General features: G+C 43.6%; 1 long non-coding RNA gene across 1 annotated transcript in view; it reads right to left on the bottom strand.

Moving 5' to 3' along the window:
• Positions 1 to 17,338, bottom strand: part of LOC121276377 — a 41,185-nt gene extending 23,847 nt beyond the window's left edge. Inside the window, exon 1 of the long non-coding RNA XR_005942647.1 lies at positions 17,209 to 17,338. This is a non-coding gene — a long non-coding RNA (uncharacterized LOC121276377). The remainder of the gene's footprint in view (positions 1 to 17,208) is intronic.
• Positions 17,339 to 17,806: the final 468 nt, after the last annotated feature.

The following is a 17,806-nucleotide window of genomic DNA, read 5'->3' as shown; positions in this document are numbered from 1 at the left end:
GTGAGCGTCACTGGCAAGGCCAGCAATTACTGCCCACACCTAAATGCCCTCGAGATGGTGGTGATGAGCCCAATGAGGCCTGCTGTAGTTCCTGTTGAATAGGAACAGCCACAATGCTGTTTGATAAGAAGTTCCAGGATTTTGACGCCACACGGCCGTGAAGGAACAGCGATATTTCCAAGGCAGGTTGGAATCCAAATTGAATGGGAAGTTGCATGTGGTGGTGTTGCTACAAATCCCAAAGGAAAAAAAAACTTAAAACTTTCCTTTTAAAAATGGAGATTGGGCCTTGGAGTTTGGGAACTACAGGTTCCACGAGCCCCGGTGGTCTCTACACATGCGCTGGCTGGAGAATAGCCGCACATGCGCAGTTGGTGCATTTTCTCAGTTTATAGACTGGTAAACAGCCCTGCGCATTTTGTTTCTTTGATTTTTTTCAGTTGGGAACTGTTCCTGCGCAGAAGGGAAACAGGACCAGAAAATGAAACAGTGTGAAAAAGATCAGGTGACCTTCTACATCATCACGAAGGATCGAAAAGGTGCCTAGGAGCAAGACAAGCGGGGGACAGGGACAAGGTCCCAAAACAAAGAAAGTGGTCCCAAACCAAGGACTCGGACAGAAAGAGGTCCCAAGAAGAGTCAAGTCAAAGGAAAAGAACAGGAATCTGAAAAAGGTCCCGTAAGTGAAGTTAAAAGTAAGGATTAGAGGAAAAGAACTCAATCAAAGAGAGGCCAGACGGGAGCAAACTTAAAGCAAAATGGGCGTGAGAGAAGCCAGAAGATCAGAGGAGACAGCAGGAGGTTGGTGACTCCTTACTATGGGCTTTTGGAGCAGCGGTGCTCTGTTAGGATGGCTAAGATATGAGAGTATAAGAACATAAGAAATAGGGACAGGGGTAGATCATTTGGTTCCTTGAGCCTGCTTTACCATTCAATAAGATCATGGCTGATCTTGTGTTTTGATATCCACATTCCCATCTAACGCAGATAACCTTTGATTCCCTTTCTTGTGTAAAGTGAGGCTTGAATGCATGTATAGAGATCCAGGGGAAAGGACCATTGGAAGGAGAGCTTGAAACCTTGGAGGTGGATCCTTATTGAAGATGTCCGAGTGAAAGCATCGCTTGGAAGAGAATTCCAAGGGGGATGTGGAAAGAGAAAGTTTCAGTGAGACCGGTTGGCTTACGGTGTAACAAGCGTCTTGTGGATGGGGGTGGCAGTTTCATGAGAAATCCATAGAAGCTTGGTTTTGGAGTGTGCTGTGTCTGACCATAGCTTGCCTATTAGTTTAGAAAGTCTATCTTTTACTCTAATGTTCACAATAAGTATACAGCCCATGTAACTTCTGTAATCTTTACAAATTTGCATATATCTGGAAAGGTATAGTTGGGGTGAAGGAATAGTGTAATAAAGTTCATCTTTTCTTATTTAATTAACCTTTTACTCTTTTGTTAAACGTTCATCAGCAGACTCCTGCAACTCTGTTCAGTAGCCATGCCCAACGTTTCTAAACAAAAAACAATATTAGTTAGGATCTATCAGGCCACGTTCCACCCTGAGATCTTATCTGGTGATAACACCAGCTGGGATCATAGCAATATTCCTACGTGCCCAAAGTCCTTGTTCTTCTAGGCTAGACTAGATTTGGAAGGTGCTGTTGAAGGAGCCTCGGCAAGTTGCTGCAGTGCACCTTGTAGATGGAACACTGCTGCCAGTGCGCAGGTGGTGGAGGAAATGGATGTTTAAAGGTGGTGGACAAGGTGCCAATAAAGCAGGCTTTGTGTGGATGGTGTCGAGCTTCGAATCTTGTTGGAGCTAGGTAAGTGGAGAGTATTCCATCAAACTCCTGATTGGTGCCTTGTAGATAGAGCGCAGGCTTTGGGGAGTCAGGAGATTAGTTCCTTGTCTCAGAATTCCCAGCCTCTTGACCTGTTCTTGTTGCCACAGTTTGTGTGTTGCTGGTCCAGTTAAGTTTCTGGTCAATGGTAACCCACAGGATGCTGATAGGGGAGGATTCAGTGATGGGAACGCTGTTGAATGCCAAGGGAAAGATGTTAGACTCCATCTTGCTGGAAATGGTCAGTGCATTGCACTTCTGTGGCAAATGTTACTTGCTGCTTAGCAGTCTAAGCCTCAATGTCATCCAGGTCTTGCTGCATGGACTACTTCATAATCTGAGGAGCTGCAAATGGTACTGAACATTATGCAATCAAACATCGCCACCTCTGACCTTAAGATGGTGAGGAGATCCTTGATGGAGCAGCTGGCGATGGTTGTGCATAGGATACGGCTCTGAGGAACTGTAGCTGTGATGTCCTGGGACTGAGATGATTGATCCCCAACAACCACGATTACCTTTCTTTGCACTAGGTATGACTCCAACCAGTGCAGTGTGTTTCCAGATCCCCACTGACTTCAATTTTCCTAGGACTCCTTGATGCAACATGATTAAATGCTACCTTGATGTCAAGGGCAGTCACTCTCACCGCAACCCTGGAATTCAGCTCTTTTATCCATGTTTGGACCAAGGCTACAGTGTGGTCTGGAGCAGAATGATCCTAATGGCATTCAAATAGTGCATCGGTGACCAGATTATTGGTGAATAAGTGCTACTTGTTGGAATGTCATCTACACCAACCATCACTTTGCTGACCATTGGATGCAAGCTGATGGGGCAGTGATTGGTCCTATTGGGTTTATCCTGCTTCTTGTCGAAGAACATACCTGGGAAATTTTCCACATTGTCAGGTAGCTGCCAGTGTTATAGCCGTAATGTAAGAGCTTGGTTAGGGTTGTAGCTAGGTCTGGAGCATGAGTTTTCAGCATTACAACCGGGATGTTGTCAGGCCCCATAGTCTTTGCAACATACACTACGCTCAGCCATTTCTTGATATCATGTAGGGTAAATCAAATTGGCTGAATACTGATAACTTTGCTGCTGGGGACCTTAGGAGATGGGTGAGATGAAATCATCTACTCTGATTTCCAGCTGAAGATGGAGGCAAATGCTTTATCCTTGCATTTGCACCGATGCACTGGGTTGCCTCATCATTCGGCATAGGAATACTTTTGGAGCTCCAAGATAAGAAATAAAAAAAATTCAAACTGGGTGACTATAACAGGAAGTAAAGAACAGAGTAGGCATCAAAGGCATTAATTTACTGCAGCATTAGGTCATCAGGCATGACAGATATAATATTAATCAGATGTGATCCAAGGCAACCACTTCTGTAGCAAACATCTGTAGCTCGAGGAACTTCAGATTAGTGTTGATGAGTCAGGAGTCTGAGCTTCGGACACTGCAATGCATCAGGGTGGGAGAAAGTTACCTGGACACTTTGCTCCAGGAGGTAGTCACGCCCCTTAGGTTAGTTACTTCTGATATGGTCTATGATCAGTGACAGGAGGGTGTGACTGCAAGTAAGGCAGGTATGCGGACCCAGAAGGTAGCAACAGAGGAGCATCAGGCGGCCCAACACATTCAAGGTTCTTGCAGCTTGTGTGGAGGAGAGCAGGGACTTCAGGGTGAAATGAGAAACCTGACCACAGCACTGTGGTACAGGGAGCCACTCAAGTGGGGCAGGGGTGGGGGGGGGGAGGAACGTAGTTGTGGTAGGGAACCGTATAGTTAGGTGGATTGATACTTTTCTCTGCAGCCAACAGTGGGAATCCTGAAGGCCATGTTGCCCGTCTGATTTCAGGTTTAAGGACATCTCAGGGCTGGAGAGGAAACTGGAGTGAGAGGGGAAGGAACTAGTTTTCATGGTCCATGTGGGTATCAATGACATAGGTAAAACTAAAAAAAAGGTTCTGCTGAGAGAGCACGAGCAGCTAGAGGCTAAATTAAAAAGCAGAACCACAGAGGTAATAATATCGGGATTATTACCTGAGCCACGAGTAAACTGAAATAAGATCAAAGAGTTGAATGCATGGCTCAAAGATTAGTGTGGAAGAAATGGGTTTTGATTCATGGACCACAGGCACCAGTAATGAGGTAAGAGAGAGCTATACCGTTGGGATGGCCTCCATCTGAACTGTATTGGGACCAGTGTCATCAATTAGAGGTTGACATCTATTAAGGGTCACTTTATGTCTTCATGTGACTGAACAGGCCAATTCTTGATCTACAGATCTTTGGGCACAGGGGGCAGGACATCCCACAAGGTATTGGGATCCGAGTGCAGGATTTGCTTCCTTTTCTTTCCTTCTCTGCTGTCACTCTGATTTATTAAGACATTGTGACTCAAAGCCTGGCACAGCTTGATGGACAGGTTGTCATTATTTTGAACGATTGATATAAGCTCCTCCCAGTCATTAATGTCAGTGCTGCTGCATTTCAAGGAGAGCTTTAGAATGCCTTTGAGGGCTTTTCTTTATCCTCCCCTGAAATGTAATCATTTCAGAATAGAGAAAACAGGAATAGCAGGGGAGACACTTTTTGGCCATCTGGACAGTGTCCAGTCCAAAGCTAGGTGGGGATGCAAACTGGGGTGGGGGGGGGCGGTGGAGAATGCAAAGAGGCTGCAAAGAGATACAGATAAGTTGTGCAAGTGGGCAGTAAAGTGACAGATCGAATATAATGTGGGAAAGTGTGAGGATATTCACTTGGTGTGTAAGAATACATTTTAAAAAGGCATGAAACTTGTAAATGTTGATGTTGAGAGAGACTTGGGTGTACTTGGACAAGAAACAAAGTTAGCTTGCAGGTACAGCAATCAATTAAGAAAGCAAATGGCATGTTGGCCTTTAATGAAAGGGAATTGGAGTACAAAAATAAAGAAGCCTTGCTACAATTTTATGGGCACACCTAGAATACAGCGTGCAATTTTGGTCTGCATATTTACAAACGAATATATGAATTATGAATAGGCCACTCAGCCCCCCGAGCCTGCTCCGCCATTCATAAGATCATGGCTGATCTGAATGTAACCTCCACCCCACATTCCTGCTTACCCCCGATTGCCTTTCATCTCCTTATTAATCAAGAATCTATCCATTTCTGCCTTAAAAATATTGAAAGACTCTGCTTCCACTACCTTTTGAGGAAGAAAGTTCCAAAGACTCTCAATCCTTGGAAAAAAAATGTCATCCCATCTGTCTTAAATGAGCGACCCCTTGTTTTTAAACAGTGATCTCTAGTTCTAGATTTTCCCACAAGAGGAAACATCCTCTGCACATCCACCCTGTCAAGACCCCTCAGGATCTTACAGGTTTCAATCAAGTCGCCTTTTACTCTTCTAAACTCTGGTGGATACAAGCTGAACCTGTCCAGCCTTTCTTCATAAGACAACCTGCCCATTCCTGGTATTAATCTAGTAAACCTTCTCTGAACTGCTTCAAACACATTCACATCTTTCTATACAATACTCCAGATGTGGTCTCGCCCAACGCTCTGTACAACTGAAGCACAACTTCCTCCTTTTGTAATCAGTTCCCCTCACAATAAATGAAAACATTCTATTAGCTTTCCTAATTACCTGCTGTACCTGCTTACTAACCTTATGATTCATGCACTAGGATACCCAGATCCCTCAGAATCTCAGAGCTCTGCAATCTCTCACCATTTAGATAATCGGCTTCTTTTTTGTTCTTCCTGTCAAAATGAACGATTTCACATTTGCCCACATTATACTCCATTTGCCAGATCTTTGCCAACTCACTTAACCAATGTCACCTTGCAGTCTCCTTACATCTTCTTCACAATTTATTTTCCTACCTATCTTTGTGTCATTAGCAAATTTAGCAACCATACCATCTGTCCCTTCACCCAAGTAATTTATATAAAATGTAAGAAGTTGTGGCACACCACTTGTCACATCCCGCCAACCAGAAAAAGACCCATTTATGCCAATTCTCTGCTCCCCATTGGCTAGTCAATCCTCTATCCATGCCAATATGTTATCCCTAAGCTTTGATTTTCTGCAATAACCATGAGCTTTGATTTTCTGCAATAACCTTTGATGAGGCGCTTCATCTGGAGATCCAAGTACAGTAAGTACATCCACCGGTTCCCATTTATCCACAGCGCATGTGACTCCTTCAAACAACTCTAATAACTTGGTTTAAACATGATTTCCCTTTTATAAAATCATGCTGACTCTGTCTGATTGCCTTGAATTTTTCTAAGTGCTCTGTTATAACATCTTTAACAATAGCTTCTAACATTTGCTCTATGACAGATGTCAGGCTAACTGGCCTATAGTTTCCTGCTTTGTCTCCCTCCCTTTTTGAATAAAGGAGTTATATTTGCTATTTTCCAATCTAATGGAACCCAAATCTAGGGAATTTTGGAAAATTAAAACCAGTGCAAGAACTATCTCACTAGACACTTCTTTCAAGACCTGTGGGTGAAGTTCATCTGGACCTGGGGAATTGTCAGCCCACAGCCCCAGTTTGCTCAATACCACTTCCCCGGTGATTGTAATTTTCCCTGAGTTCCTCTCTCCCTTCCATTTCCCGATTTACAGCTTTTTCTGGGATGTTACCTGTATTCCTCTGTAGTGAGGACCAAAACTAAATACTTGTTTAATTCATTTGCCATCTCCCTACTTTCCACTATCAATTACCCCGACAGACACTCTATAAGACCAACACTCAATTTGTTAACTCTTTTCTTATTTAATTATATATAGAAACTCTTACTGACCGTCTTTATATTACTAGCTAGCTTTCTCTCATAACTCTAGTTTTTCCCTCCTTATTAAACTTTTTGTCATTCTTTGCTGTTCTTTATCTTCTTTCCAATCATGACCTGCCATCCATCTTTGTGTAATTATATGCTTTTTCTTTAAGTTAAGTTTGATACTGTCTTTAACTTTGAGTTAGCCATGGATGGTGGGCCCTCCCCTTGGAATTTTTCTTTCTTATTGGAAAGAGTATCCCTTTAAATGCTTGCCACTGCACTTCTATTGACAAATCTCTTAACCTCATTTGCTAGTTCACTTTAGCTAGCTGTGCTGTCATGACTTCATAACCGCCCTTATTTAATTTTAATATATTAATCTTGGATGTACTCATTTCTCCCTCAAAATGAATGTAAAATTCAATCATGTTATGATCGCTGCTATCTACGGGTGCCTTCACTAGGAGGTTATCAATTAATCCCATCTCACTGCTCAATACCTGGTCTAGTATAGCCTGATCTCTGGTCAGCTCCAGAACATGCTGTTCTGAGAAACTATCCTGAAAACTTTCTATGAACTCATCAAGCTACCTTTGCCCATTTGATTTTTCCAGTCTATATGTAAATTAAAATAACCCATGATTAGTGTTGCATCTTACTGGTAAGCTCCCATTATCTGTTCTTTTATATTCTGACCCACTGTGTAGTTACAATTAGAGGCTTGTACACCACTTGCACTAGTGGCTTCTTGCCTTTATCATTCTTCACCTCAACTCAAACCACTTCTACATCCTGGTTTCCTGAACTTAAGTCATCCCTCTCTAAGGTGCTAATACCATCATTAATTAACAGAGCCACCTCTCCAACTTTTCCTAACTTCCTGTCCTACCTAAATGTCACGAAGCCTTCAATATTCAAATCCCAATCTATGTAATACTGTAGCCACGTCTCTGCAATGGCTATCAGATCATACTTACTTATTTCTATTTGTACTATCAGTTCATCTGTTTTGTTTCGAATGCTACATGCGTTTAAAAACAGAACCTTTACTTTTATTATTTTTGTAGTGTCTAGTTTTATCTGCTGACTTACTCGAGATTTGTATTCTGTCCCTTCCTGTCAGTCTGTTTATCATTTCCCATGTTAATACCCATCTCTTGCCTTGTCTCCACTCTTTGGTTTACTACATTTTCCCAAATTTAATCCCTTGCCCCGACTATTCAGTTTAAAACTCTCCCTACTTCCGTAGTTAGGCGGCTCATGAAGACACCAGCCCAAGCATGGTTCAAGTAGAGACCGTCCCAATGGTAAAGATCCTACTTTCCTCAATACTGGTGCCAATGCCCCACAAACTGGAACTCACTTCTCCTCCACCAATCTTTGAGCCAGGCATTCATTGCTCCAATCTTATTTGTCCTATGCCAATTTGCATGTGGCTCAGGTAATAATCCAGAAATTACCACGTGTGAGGTTCTGCATTTTAATTCGGTGCCTCGCTCGTCATACTGACTATGCAGAGCCACTTTCCTCATCCTGCCTATGTCGTTAGTACCTACACAGACCACAGCCATTGGATCCTCCCCCTCCCACTGTAAGTTCCACTCCAGCCCTGAGCAGATGTCCCAAACCCTGGCACTGGGCAGGGAGCAAAGCTGTCTGGACTCTCGCTCTTTGCAACAGAGAACAGAGCCAATCCTCCTTACTATCACAACATTCCTTTATACTCCCCCCACACTTGGATGGTTTCCTGCACCATGGTCACTTTACTCATCCACCCTTTAGCCCTCAATCTCATCCAAACAAGCTGAGAGAACCTAAAACCTGTTGGACAATTGCAAAGGCTCACACTCCTGCCCTATAGGTCCCCTTATCTATCTCATTTGCAGTCACACCCTCTTTTCACTGACCAAATCAAAAGACCCTGTCCTAAGTGGTGTGACTGCCTCCTGGTATAAAGCCTCCCTGATGAGTCGCAGAGTCTGCAGCTCAGCCTCCAGCTCAATGACTCTGAGTTGCAGTTCCTCAAGCTGCAAACACTTACTGCAGACGTGTTTGCCCTGGATCACTGTTATTCAGGTGTTCCCAGATGCTGCAGCCTTGGCACTTCACCTGTCCTGTCATCTTTAATGGTGTTTTAAATAATTACATAATTATATTAATCACTTATGTTGCTTTCTTATATATTTTATTAACTTTACCACCAAATTGTGTACTATTTTAAACCTTAGGGATAGAATAGAACAGAACTTACCCACTTATCAGATACTCACCAAACAGCTAGCCCCTTTCCCTGTAGTAGAGCAAGAACCAATTTCCATGGGGTGAGAAAGCTAGAACGAGGAAACAAACAACTCTCTCTCTCCCTTCACCAAACTCCCAAGTCTTCAGTTAGTTAGCTGTGCTAAAGAACCCTGAATTTATAGTAAATTGAACTGGGGAAGGATATACTTGCATTGGAGGCAGTACAGCAAAATTTCACTAGAATGGTCCCTGGGATGAGAGGGTTGTCCTATGATGAGAGGCTGAGTAAATTGGATCTATATTCTCTGGAGTTGAGAAGAGTGAGAGGTGATCTAGTTGAAACATTCAAGATTATAAAGGGGCTTGACAGGGTAGACAGAGGCTGTTCCCCCTAAATGGGGAACCTAGAACGGGGGGGGGGGGGGGGGCTTTCAATCAGGACTGAGATGAGGAGAAATTTCTTCACTCAAAGGGCTGAGTGTTTTTGGAATTCCCTACCCCAGAGGGTTGCAGGTGCACTATCATTGATTAAATTTAAGGCTAAGACAGTCAGATTTTTGGTCTTTTAAGGATGCAAGGGATATGGGGAACAGGCAGAACAATGGAATTGAAGACCAAGGTCAGGATGATAATGCTGAATGATGGAGCAGACTTGATGGGCTGTTATGGTCTCCCTGTTCCTATTTCTTATAAGCCTCTACCCCCAGTAGTTGTTTAATTGTCCCTTGCCATTCAGTTGTCATTCCTACCATTGCCAAAATGGATTGATACATCTGCAACAGGTAGATTGGTGAGGACAAGGTCAAGTAGGTTTTCCTCTCTTGTTGGTTCTAATACGGGTCCACTCTGGCATAAATATCATTCAGGACTTGGCCAGCTTGATAAGTAGTGATGTTACTGAGCCACCCTTGGTGATGCACATTAAAACCCCCTACCCAGAATACATTGTGCCCTTGCTACACTCAGAGCTCTTCAACCTAGCATCTTCTCAAATGCCTCCAACTTATTTATAATGGAGACACCAGAGCAGTACATGATACTCCATGTGTGCATTAAGGTTCTATACAAGTTTAATATAACTTTTTTGCAATTCAATTCTATCCTAAAGATGAACTCACATGCTTGGCTTGTTTTCTTCAAAATGGCCTTATTAATCTCCTTCACTACTTTTAGTGATTTATACTTCTAGATTGATCTCTTTTCTTTTCCACTCCATTTAGACTCATTATCCAAGCAATTATGGTCTCTGTTCTTCCTACTAAAATGTAACACCTCACAATTTATCTACAGTGACATTAATTTGTCAATTACACACCCATTCTATATGTTCATTATGTCAAACTGTATTTTGTTACACTCTTCCTTTATACTAACTATAACATGTTTGCTGTTGTCTGCAAATTTTGAAACTGTACTTCTAACTTCCAAGTTTGAATCATTAATGTAAGTTATGAACAGCAACAAATCTTGTGGAACACGACTTTCCACCATTTTTCAATGAGTAGCTACCCTTACCCCTATACTCTTTTCTTGGTTTTGTAGCCAGTTTGCTATCCACTCTGCTACCTGTCCAGACTCTACAAACTCTGATCTTAGTCTTGTTTCTAACATGCACTGCTTGTTGAATGCCTTTTAAAAATTTAAATATATTACATCTATGTTGTCCTTTGCTAACTTCAAAACAAAAATCGATAAGGTTGATCAATCATGACCTTTTTGAAATTCAATCTATTACATTTCTTGTTTCTAGCTGTGTTTTTCAATGATATCTTTGAGTAAAGATTCCATAACTTTTCCTAACACCAAGATTAAACTAACTGACCTATATTTCCCTGGTCATGTTTTTTTTTGAAAATATAGGAAGTATTAGCTGTCCTCCAGTACTCTGGCAATATTCTCTTTTCAAATGATTTTATTGATATGCATGCAAAATTGCATCTGCTAGCTCTTCCATAACTGCAATATCCATAGGTACAATCCATCCGGTTCAAGTCTGCTAAGTTTGAAAGAACAGGGGAGATAACTGTTAAGCCATCTTAAAGGTCTTGATCTCTTCTAATGGCATGGCTACCTTATTAGTCCCCTTGGTAAATATGGAGGTAAAAGAACTGTTTTCATGAGTCATGAAGACATCAGCTGAACTATTATTTTTCAATACAAGCAAAACTAGAACAGGTGTTTTGACAAATACTTGAAAGAAGCTACCATTTCAGCAGTTACAGCTCTCATTGCCTCAGCCTAACCCGCTTTCCTCTTGCTTTAAAGCAGCAATATACAATGAGTCATTTAAGTTACTTTTAGAAATCAATACCAATGATAGAGCTCATCAGCTCTGCAAGATTATTTAGCAAATAGCTGTGCCAAATATCACAGAATCAGAATCACAGTGCAGAAGAGGCCCTTCGGCCCATCGAGTCTGCACTGACACGTGAGAAACACCTGACCTACCTACCTAACCCCATTTATCAGCACTTGGCCCATAGCCTCGAATGTTATGACATGCCAAGTGCTCATCCAGGTACTTTATAAAGGATGTGAGGCAACCCGACTCCACCACCCTCCCAGGCAGTGCATTCCTGACTGTCAACACCCTCTGGGTAAAAAAGTTTTTCCTCACATCCCCCCTAAACCTCCTGCCCCTCACCTTGAACTTATGCCCCCTTGTGACTGATCCTTCAACTAATGGGATCAGCTGCTCCCTATCCACCCTGTCCATGCCCCTCATAATCTTGTAAACCTCAATCAGGTCACCCCTCAGTCTTCTCTGCTCCAACAAAAACAACCCAAGTCTATCCAACCTCTCTTCTTAGCTTAAATGTTCATCCCAGGCAAAATCCTGGTGAATCTCCTCTGCACCCCCTCTAGTGCAATCATATCCTTCCTATAATGTGGCGACCAGAACTGCACACAGTATTCCAGCTGTGGCCTCATCAAGGTTCTATACAACTCCAACATGACCTCCTTACTTTTGTAATCTATGCTTCAATTGATAAAGGCAAGTGTCCCATATGCCTTTTTCACCACCCCATTAACGTGCCCCTCCGCCTTCAGAGATCTACGGACACACGCGCCAAGCTTCCTTTGCTTCTCAGAACTTTCTAGTGCCATGCTGTTCATTGAATACTTCCTTATCAAGTTACTCCTTCCAAAGTGTATCACTTCACACTTTTCAGGGTTAAATTCCATCTGCCACTTATCTGCCCATTTGATCATCCATCTATATCTTCCTGTAGCCGAAGACACTCAACCTCACCATTAACCACCCGGCCAATCTTTGTGTTATTTTACTAATCCTACCCCCCACATTGTCATCTATGTTGTTTATATAAATGACAAATAATAGGGGACCAAGCACAGATCCCTGTGGTACACCACTGGTCAATGGCTTCCAGTCATTAAAGCATCCTTCTGTCATCACCCTCTGCCTCCTACAACTAAGCCAATTTTGAATCCACCTTATCAAATTACCCTGTATCCCATGTGCAGTTGCCTTCTTTATAAGTCTCCCATCTGGGACCTTGTCAAAGGCTTCGCTGAAATCCACATAAACTACATCAACTGCACTACCCTCACCTACACACCTGGTCACCTCCTCAAAAAATTCAATCAAATTTGTTAGGCATGACCTCCCTCTGACAAAGCAATGCTGACTATCCCTGATCAAACCTTGCCTCTCCAAGTAGCGATAGATACTCTCCTTCAGAATTTTCTCCAATAGTTTCCTTACCACTGACGTGAGACTCACTGGCCTATAGTTCCCTGGCTTATCTCTACAACCCTTCTTAAATAGTGGAACCACATTAGCTGTTCTCCAGTCCTCTGGCACCTCCTCTGTGGCCAGAGAGGAAGTAAAAAATTGAGTCAGCGGCCCTGCAATCTCCTCCCTTGCCTCCCTCAGCAGTCTGGGACACAAATCATCCGGACCTGGAGATTTGTTCATTTTTAAGCCTGCCAACACCTCCAATACCTTGTCACTCCCTATATAAACTTGCTTAAGAACCTCGCAGTCTCTCTCCCCGAGTTCGATACCTTCATCCTCATTCTCTTGGGTGAAAACAGATGTGAAGTATTCGTTCAACACTCTAGCGACGTCCTCTGGCTCCACACATAGATTGCCCCCTTGGTCCCTTATGGGCCCTATCTTTCCCTATTTATCTTCTTCCCATTGATATACTTATAGAATATCTTGGGATTTTCCTTACTTTTACCAGCCAGAGCTTTCTCATATCCCCTCTTTGCTCTCCTAATTGCTTTCTTAAGCTCCACCCTGCACTGTCTGTACTGCACTAATGTCTCTGCTGATTTGCTTCCCTTGTACCTGCTAAAAGCCTCTCTTTTCCTTCTCATCGTAACCTGAATATCTCTGGTCATTATTGGTTCTCTGGGCTTATCACCCTAGAGGGAACATGTTGAGCCTGTACTCTCCCCATTTCTTTTTTGAACACCCCGCCCACTGTTCCTCTGTAGATTTCCCGACAAGGAACTGTTCCCAGTTTACCTTGGCCAGGTCCTGCCTTATTTTACTAAAATCCACTCTCTCCCAATCCAAAACATTTTTTTTGCAACTTATTGATTTCTTTGTCCATAACAAACTTAAACTGTACCATGATAAAAGCAACTGAACCATGTTGTGGCCACTATTGCTAAAATGCTCACGCACCACCGCCTCAGCCACCTGTCCGGCTTCATTCCCCAGAATTAGGTCCAGCAATGCACTATCCCTTGTTGGACCTTCTACATATTGACCTAAAGAGTTCTCCTGTACAAATTTCAAGAAATCCACTCCATCCAAGCCTTTAACACTATGTCTATCCCAATTAATGTTGGGAAAGTTGAAATCACTTAATATAAATCACTTAATACCCTATTGTTATTGTTGTTACACACCTCCACAAATTGTGCACATATTTGCTCCTCAATTTCCCCTGACTATCTGGGGGTCTATAATAAACACCTAATAATGTGGTTGCCCCTTTTTTATTCCTAAACTCTACCCAGAAAGCTTCATTCGACGCCCCCTCCTCTTTTACACCCTCCCCTGTCTCGCCTTAAGATTCTATATCCCAGAATGTTGAGCTGCCAATCCTGCCCTTCCCACAACCATGTCTCAATGATAGTTACTATATCACAATTCCACATATCAATCCTCACCCTTAACTCATCCATTTTACCTGTAATACTACTGGCATCTATCCAGCCTTGCCTTACTCCCTTGAAACTTATTACAGCTATACTCCCTCTGACTTGATTGTTTTACTGTATTATGATGTGTCCCAATTCTGCTAACATTCTGTGTCCCCTCCCCCTGCTGAATTAGTTTAAACTCCTCCCAACAGCACTAGCAAACCCGTCTGCAAGGATGTTAGTCCCGCTGTGGTTCAGATGTAGACTGTCCCGCTTGTACAGGTCCCAACTTCCCCAGAAACGGTCCCAGTGATCCAGGAATCTAAAACCCTCCCTCCTGCATCAACTCTTAAGCCACGTATTCATCTGCACTATTCTCCTATTTCTATGCTCACCAGCATATGGCCCTGGGAGTAAATCGAGAGATTACAACCCGAGGGGTCTTGCATTTTAGTCTACTGCCTAACTCCCTGAATTCTTGATGCAAGACCTCATCCCTCTTTCTACCTATGTCATTGGTACCAACATGTACCATGTCCTCTGCCTTATCACCCTCCCCCTTCAGGATGCCCTGCAGCCGTTCAGTGACATCCCAGACCCTGGCACCAGGGAGGCAACAAACCATCCTGGAGTCATGTTGATGGCCACGGTAGCGCCTACCTGTTCCTCTGACTATAGAATCCCCTATTACTATTGCTCTTCCTCCCTTCCAAAACAGACAGGCTGCTTGTGGTGCCAGAAGCTTGGCTCTATCCGCACTCCCTGGAAGAACCAGCGCCCTCATCAGCCTCCAAAACGGAATACCAATTTACGAGCGAGACCCCAGGGGACTCCTGAACTACCTGCCTGTTTCTCTTGGACTGCCTGGTGGTCACCCATTCCCTTTCTTCAAGTCCCTTCATCTGCAGTGTGACCACCTCTCTAAATGTGCTATTCATGACGCTCTCAGACTCGCGGATGCTCCACAGTGTCCCCAGCCCCCGTTCCTGGAGCTGCAGCTGGACACACTTCCTGCACGCATGCTGGTCCGGGGCACTGGAAATGTCCCCGGCTTCCCACATGGAGCATACCACGGCATTGAGCGCTCTTGCCATAACTTATCCCTTTAAATTAAACATTTTAAGTCAATTACTCTAGGGCCCTTCTTTCCTGATCCGCGTTACTGTAGAACATACAAACTGTAAACCACAAAAAAACCTTATCCACCACTTACCAGTGGTTCCTTTCCTTTGTAGCCTCTCCTGCTGTAGCATGCTCTGAAGATTTACGAAGTTGGATAGCAAGGAAAAAATGCAAAGAGCACCTCGTCCCCTATGCAGTTCAATTCCCACTTTGCACCAAATTCCGAATACCCACTCTAGCTGTGCCCCATTCAGGGTATGCTCTCTCTCCTGTTCGTGTACAAGCACACTGCAGTGTGCTTCTAGATAGTCCCTTTCTTAAATACAGCAGAGTTGACACATCACTAGTTAAGCTTCAAATAGTAATGAACACCTATTCAGGCTTCAGGTGCTTAATATAGAAATAGATCAGGAATATCCCAGATTCGAGCTTTAATTCATAATGAGTTCACTACAACTCAATCTGAGTGACAGTAGGGGCATTATAATTGGCCTTGGCTCCCTAGAATCACCAATGTCCACAATATTACCAATGTTATCTCCATTGATGTTGAAACCATTGCTCAGCCTTCACTCAAGTTTTCCAATGCCCTCTTCCCAGTCTACATTGTGCACAAATTGCAACTTACCAAATCAACACTGTTCATATCCTGTCCTCCACTGCAGTTCTGATGAAGCACCCTCAGTTAAAAACTTCAACTTGCCTATTACCTCCACAGCTGTCTGATTTATAAGTCTTTCCTGCATTTGTGAATGGTTTCAGACAAACCATCATCTTTTATATTTTGCTTTTTCTTTTCAATTAAGGCTGACTCACGCATATTGATTTCCATTAGCTCCCAAATTCAAAATCTCATTCACAAATCCCTATACGGCTTATTCCCACATTAACTTCAGCTTTTTCCATTCTAGCTGCTAGCTCACATTCTTTGGTTTGCCAACACCAGCCATCTTTCTCATATGACAGGGGGTGGCCCTTCATGAGTCTCAGAACATTCACTTTACACACCAATCCCTAGTTGCTTATCACCCATTTTCTAAAGGGCTTCTTTAAAACTCATATTTTCAATTACTCCTTTGATCTACACTACAGTGCTATTTCTCTCTCAAGTTGTTAGATGGGGAAGAATGTGTTGATTTTCTCACTGGGAAATGTGCATACGAACAGGATCAAACTAGATGCTGATGGACCTCACAATCAGTTTACCAGTGGTCACATTCCAAGTTCAGTGGTTAATTTGACTCAGCCCCAGAGCACAATAGACAAATTCACCCTAAAGACATAACCTTAGGAGAGAATAAAATGTTTCAGACAAAAAAGTTTAACCAAATGTGTAATATGTTCCTCCATTATTTTCAAAACAAACTAAAGCTAGTGTAAGCATCATGCACAAATATTGTAATTGAGACAGATCTTTGAAGTAGCTTTAGTAGAACCACCTACACCAACAAAAGTTGTAAGTGAGAATCTGAATGAATTTATACTAAACAGCTGGGCACAATGTTTCTTACAGGCAGAACTTACTAACTGTTCACTCCGCCTGGTTGTTGGCAAATTCTGTGGCAGAAAAAGGTTAGTGTTCCCAGCACCGATTACCCAGAGCCAGGCACTGCCCGCAGCAGCCCACGTGGGGAAGAGAGGACAGTCGCCCCTCCCCCGGTCCACAGTCCCACCATCCCAAACAACCCCCACCGATCCCCGTCACTCCAGGGTCTCCTCTCCCGGTTTCCAACCTCCGCGCCCCAGGTACCTCTCCCTTCGGCCGAAGCCAGCCCCTCTATAGTACCCACCCTAATCCCACCCCACAGGTCCCATCCTCCCCGAGACCACCCTCTCCTCACCCTGGCCAGAGCGCCCCACCCATTCTGCCTCTGCCCCACTCACCCGCTCCCAACCACAGAACACGCCCCCTCCATCCCCGGCCAAGGCCTCACATTCCCCACCCCCACCAACCCCCCAAAAATCTCCTCCATTTACCCCCGCCGCCCGCAGGTCATTGGGACTAGGCCGCAGCCCGGGGGGCGGGTTGAAGGGCGGCTTAGAAAGGACCAGGAGGAAAAGTCTGTCCAACGCGGGAACAGGGAGTGAACGGTGCTCACCTTCGGCTGGAAACTCCTCAAACTCATCGTCCTCCTCCAGCAGGCCCAAGTCTACAGGCGCCTTCTTCTCCGACATGATTCAGCAATGGCCGCGCACTGAGGGCGGAGCCTATCCCTGAGCCGAGCTCGATCTGCTCCTCCCACTGACACACATCAACACTCTGTTAGCGTATTTCATTCTATCATCAGACCCATTGACAGTCTATGTTTAAGTAAATGTAATTCCTCTTTAATTATATGGGATTTTATGAGTTTTTTTAAAAGTGTTTTGAGGATTGCATCAATAAACATTTCAATTTTTTGGGCTGCAACGTGCGCAACTGGAACTTAAAAGAAAACGTTTGCAAATCTTGTGCAGAATTTTCCCAGCCCTTTGGAGATGGATTGAAGGGCCAGAAGGATGGGAACGTCAGGGAAACTGATGTTGGTTTTGGATCCTGTCCTCTTCTGGCTTTCTCTGGGTGGGATTGAAGGAGAGAAGTGAACCCCTTTGATCTGTTGGGTCAATAATTAAGAAATTGAGATTTTTAAGAGGCCAGTTATGCACTGCTTTGGTCCTCAATCCAGGATTTCCTGCCCATGGAACTGTTTCCTGACC

Source organism: Carcharodon carcharias, chromosome 3 (genome assembly GCF_017639515.1).
Source record: "Carcharodon carcharias isolate sCarCar2 chromosome 3, sCarCar2.pri, whole genome shotgun sequence".
NCBI lineage: Eukaryota > Metazoa > Chordata > Chondrichthyes > Lamniformes > Lamnidae > Carcharodon > Carcharodon carcharias.
The sequence above is the reverse complement of the archived record's forward strand: the minus strand, read 5'-3'. Positions and strand labels throughout refer to the sequence as shown.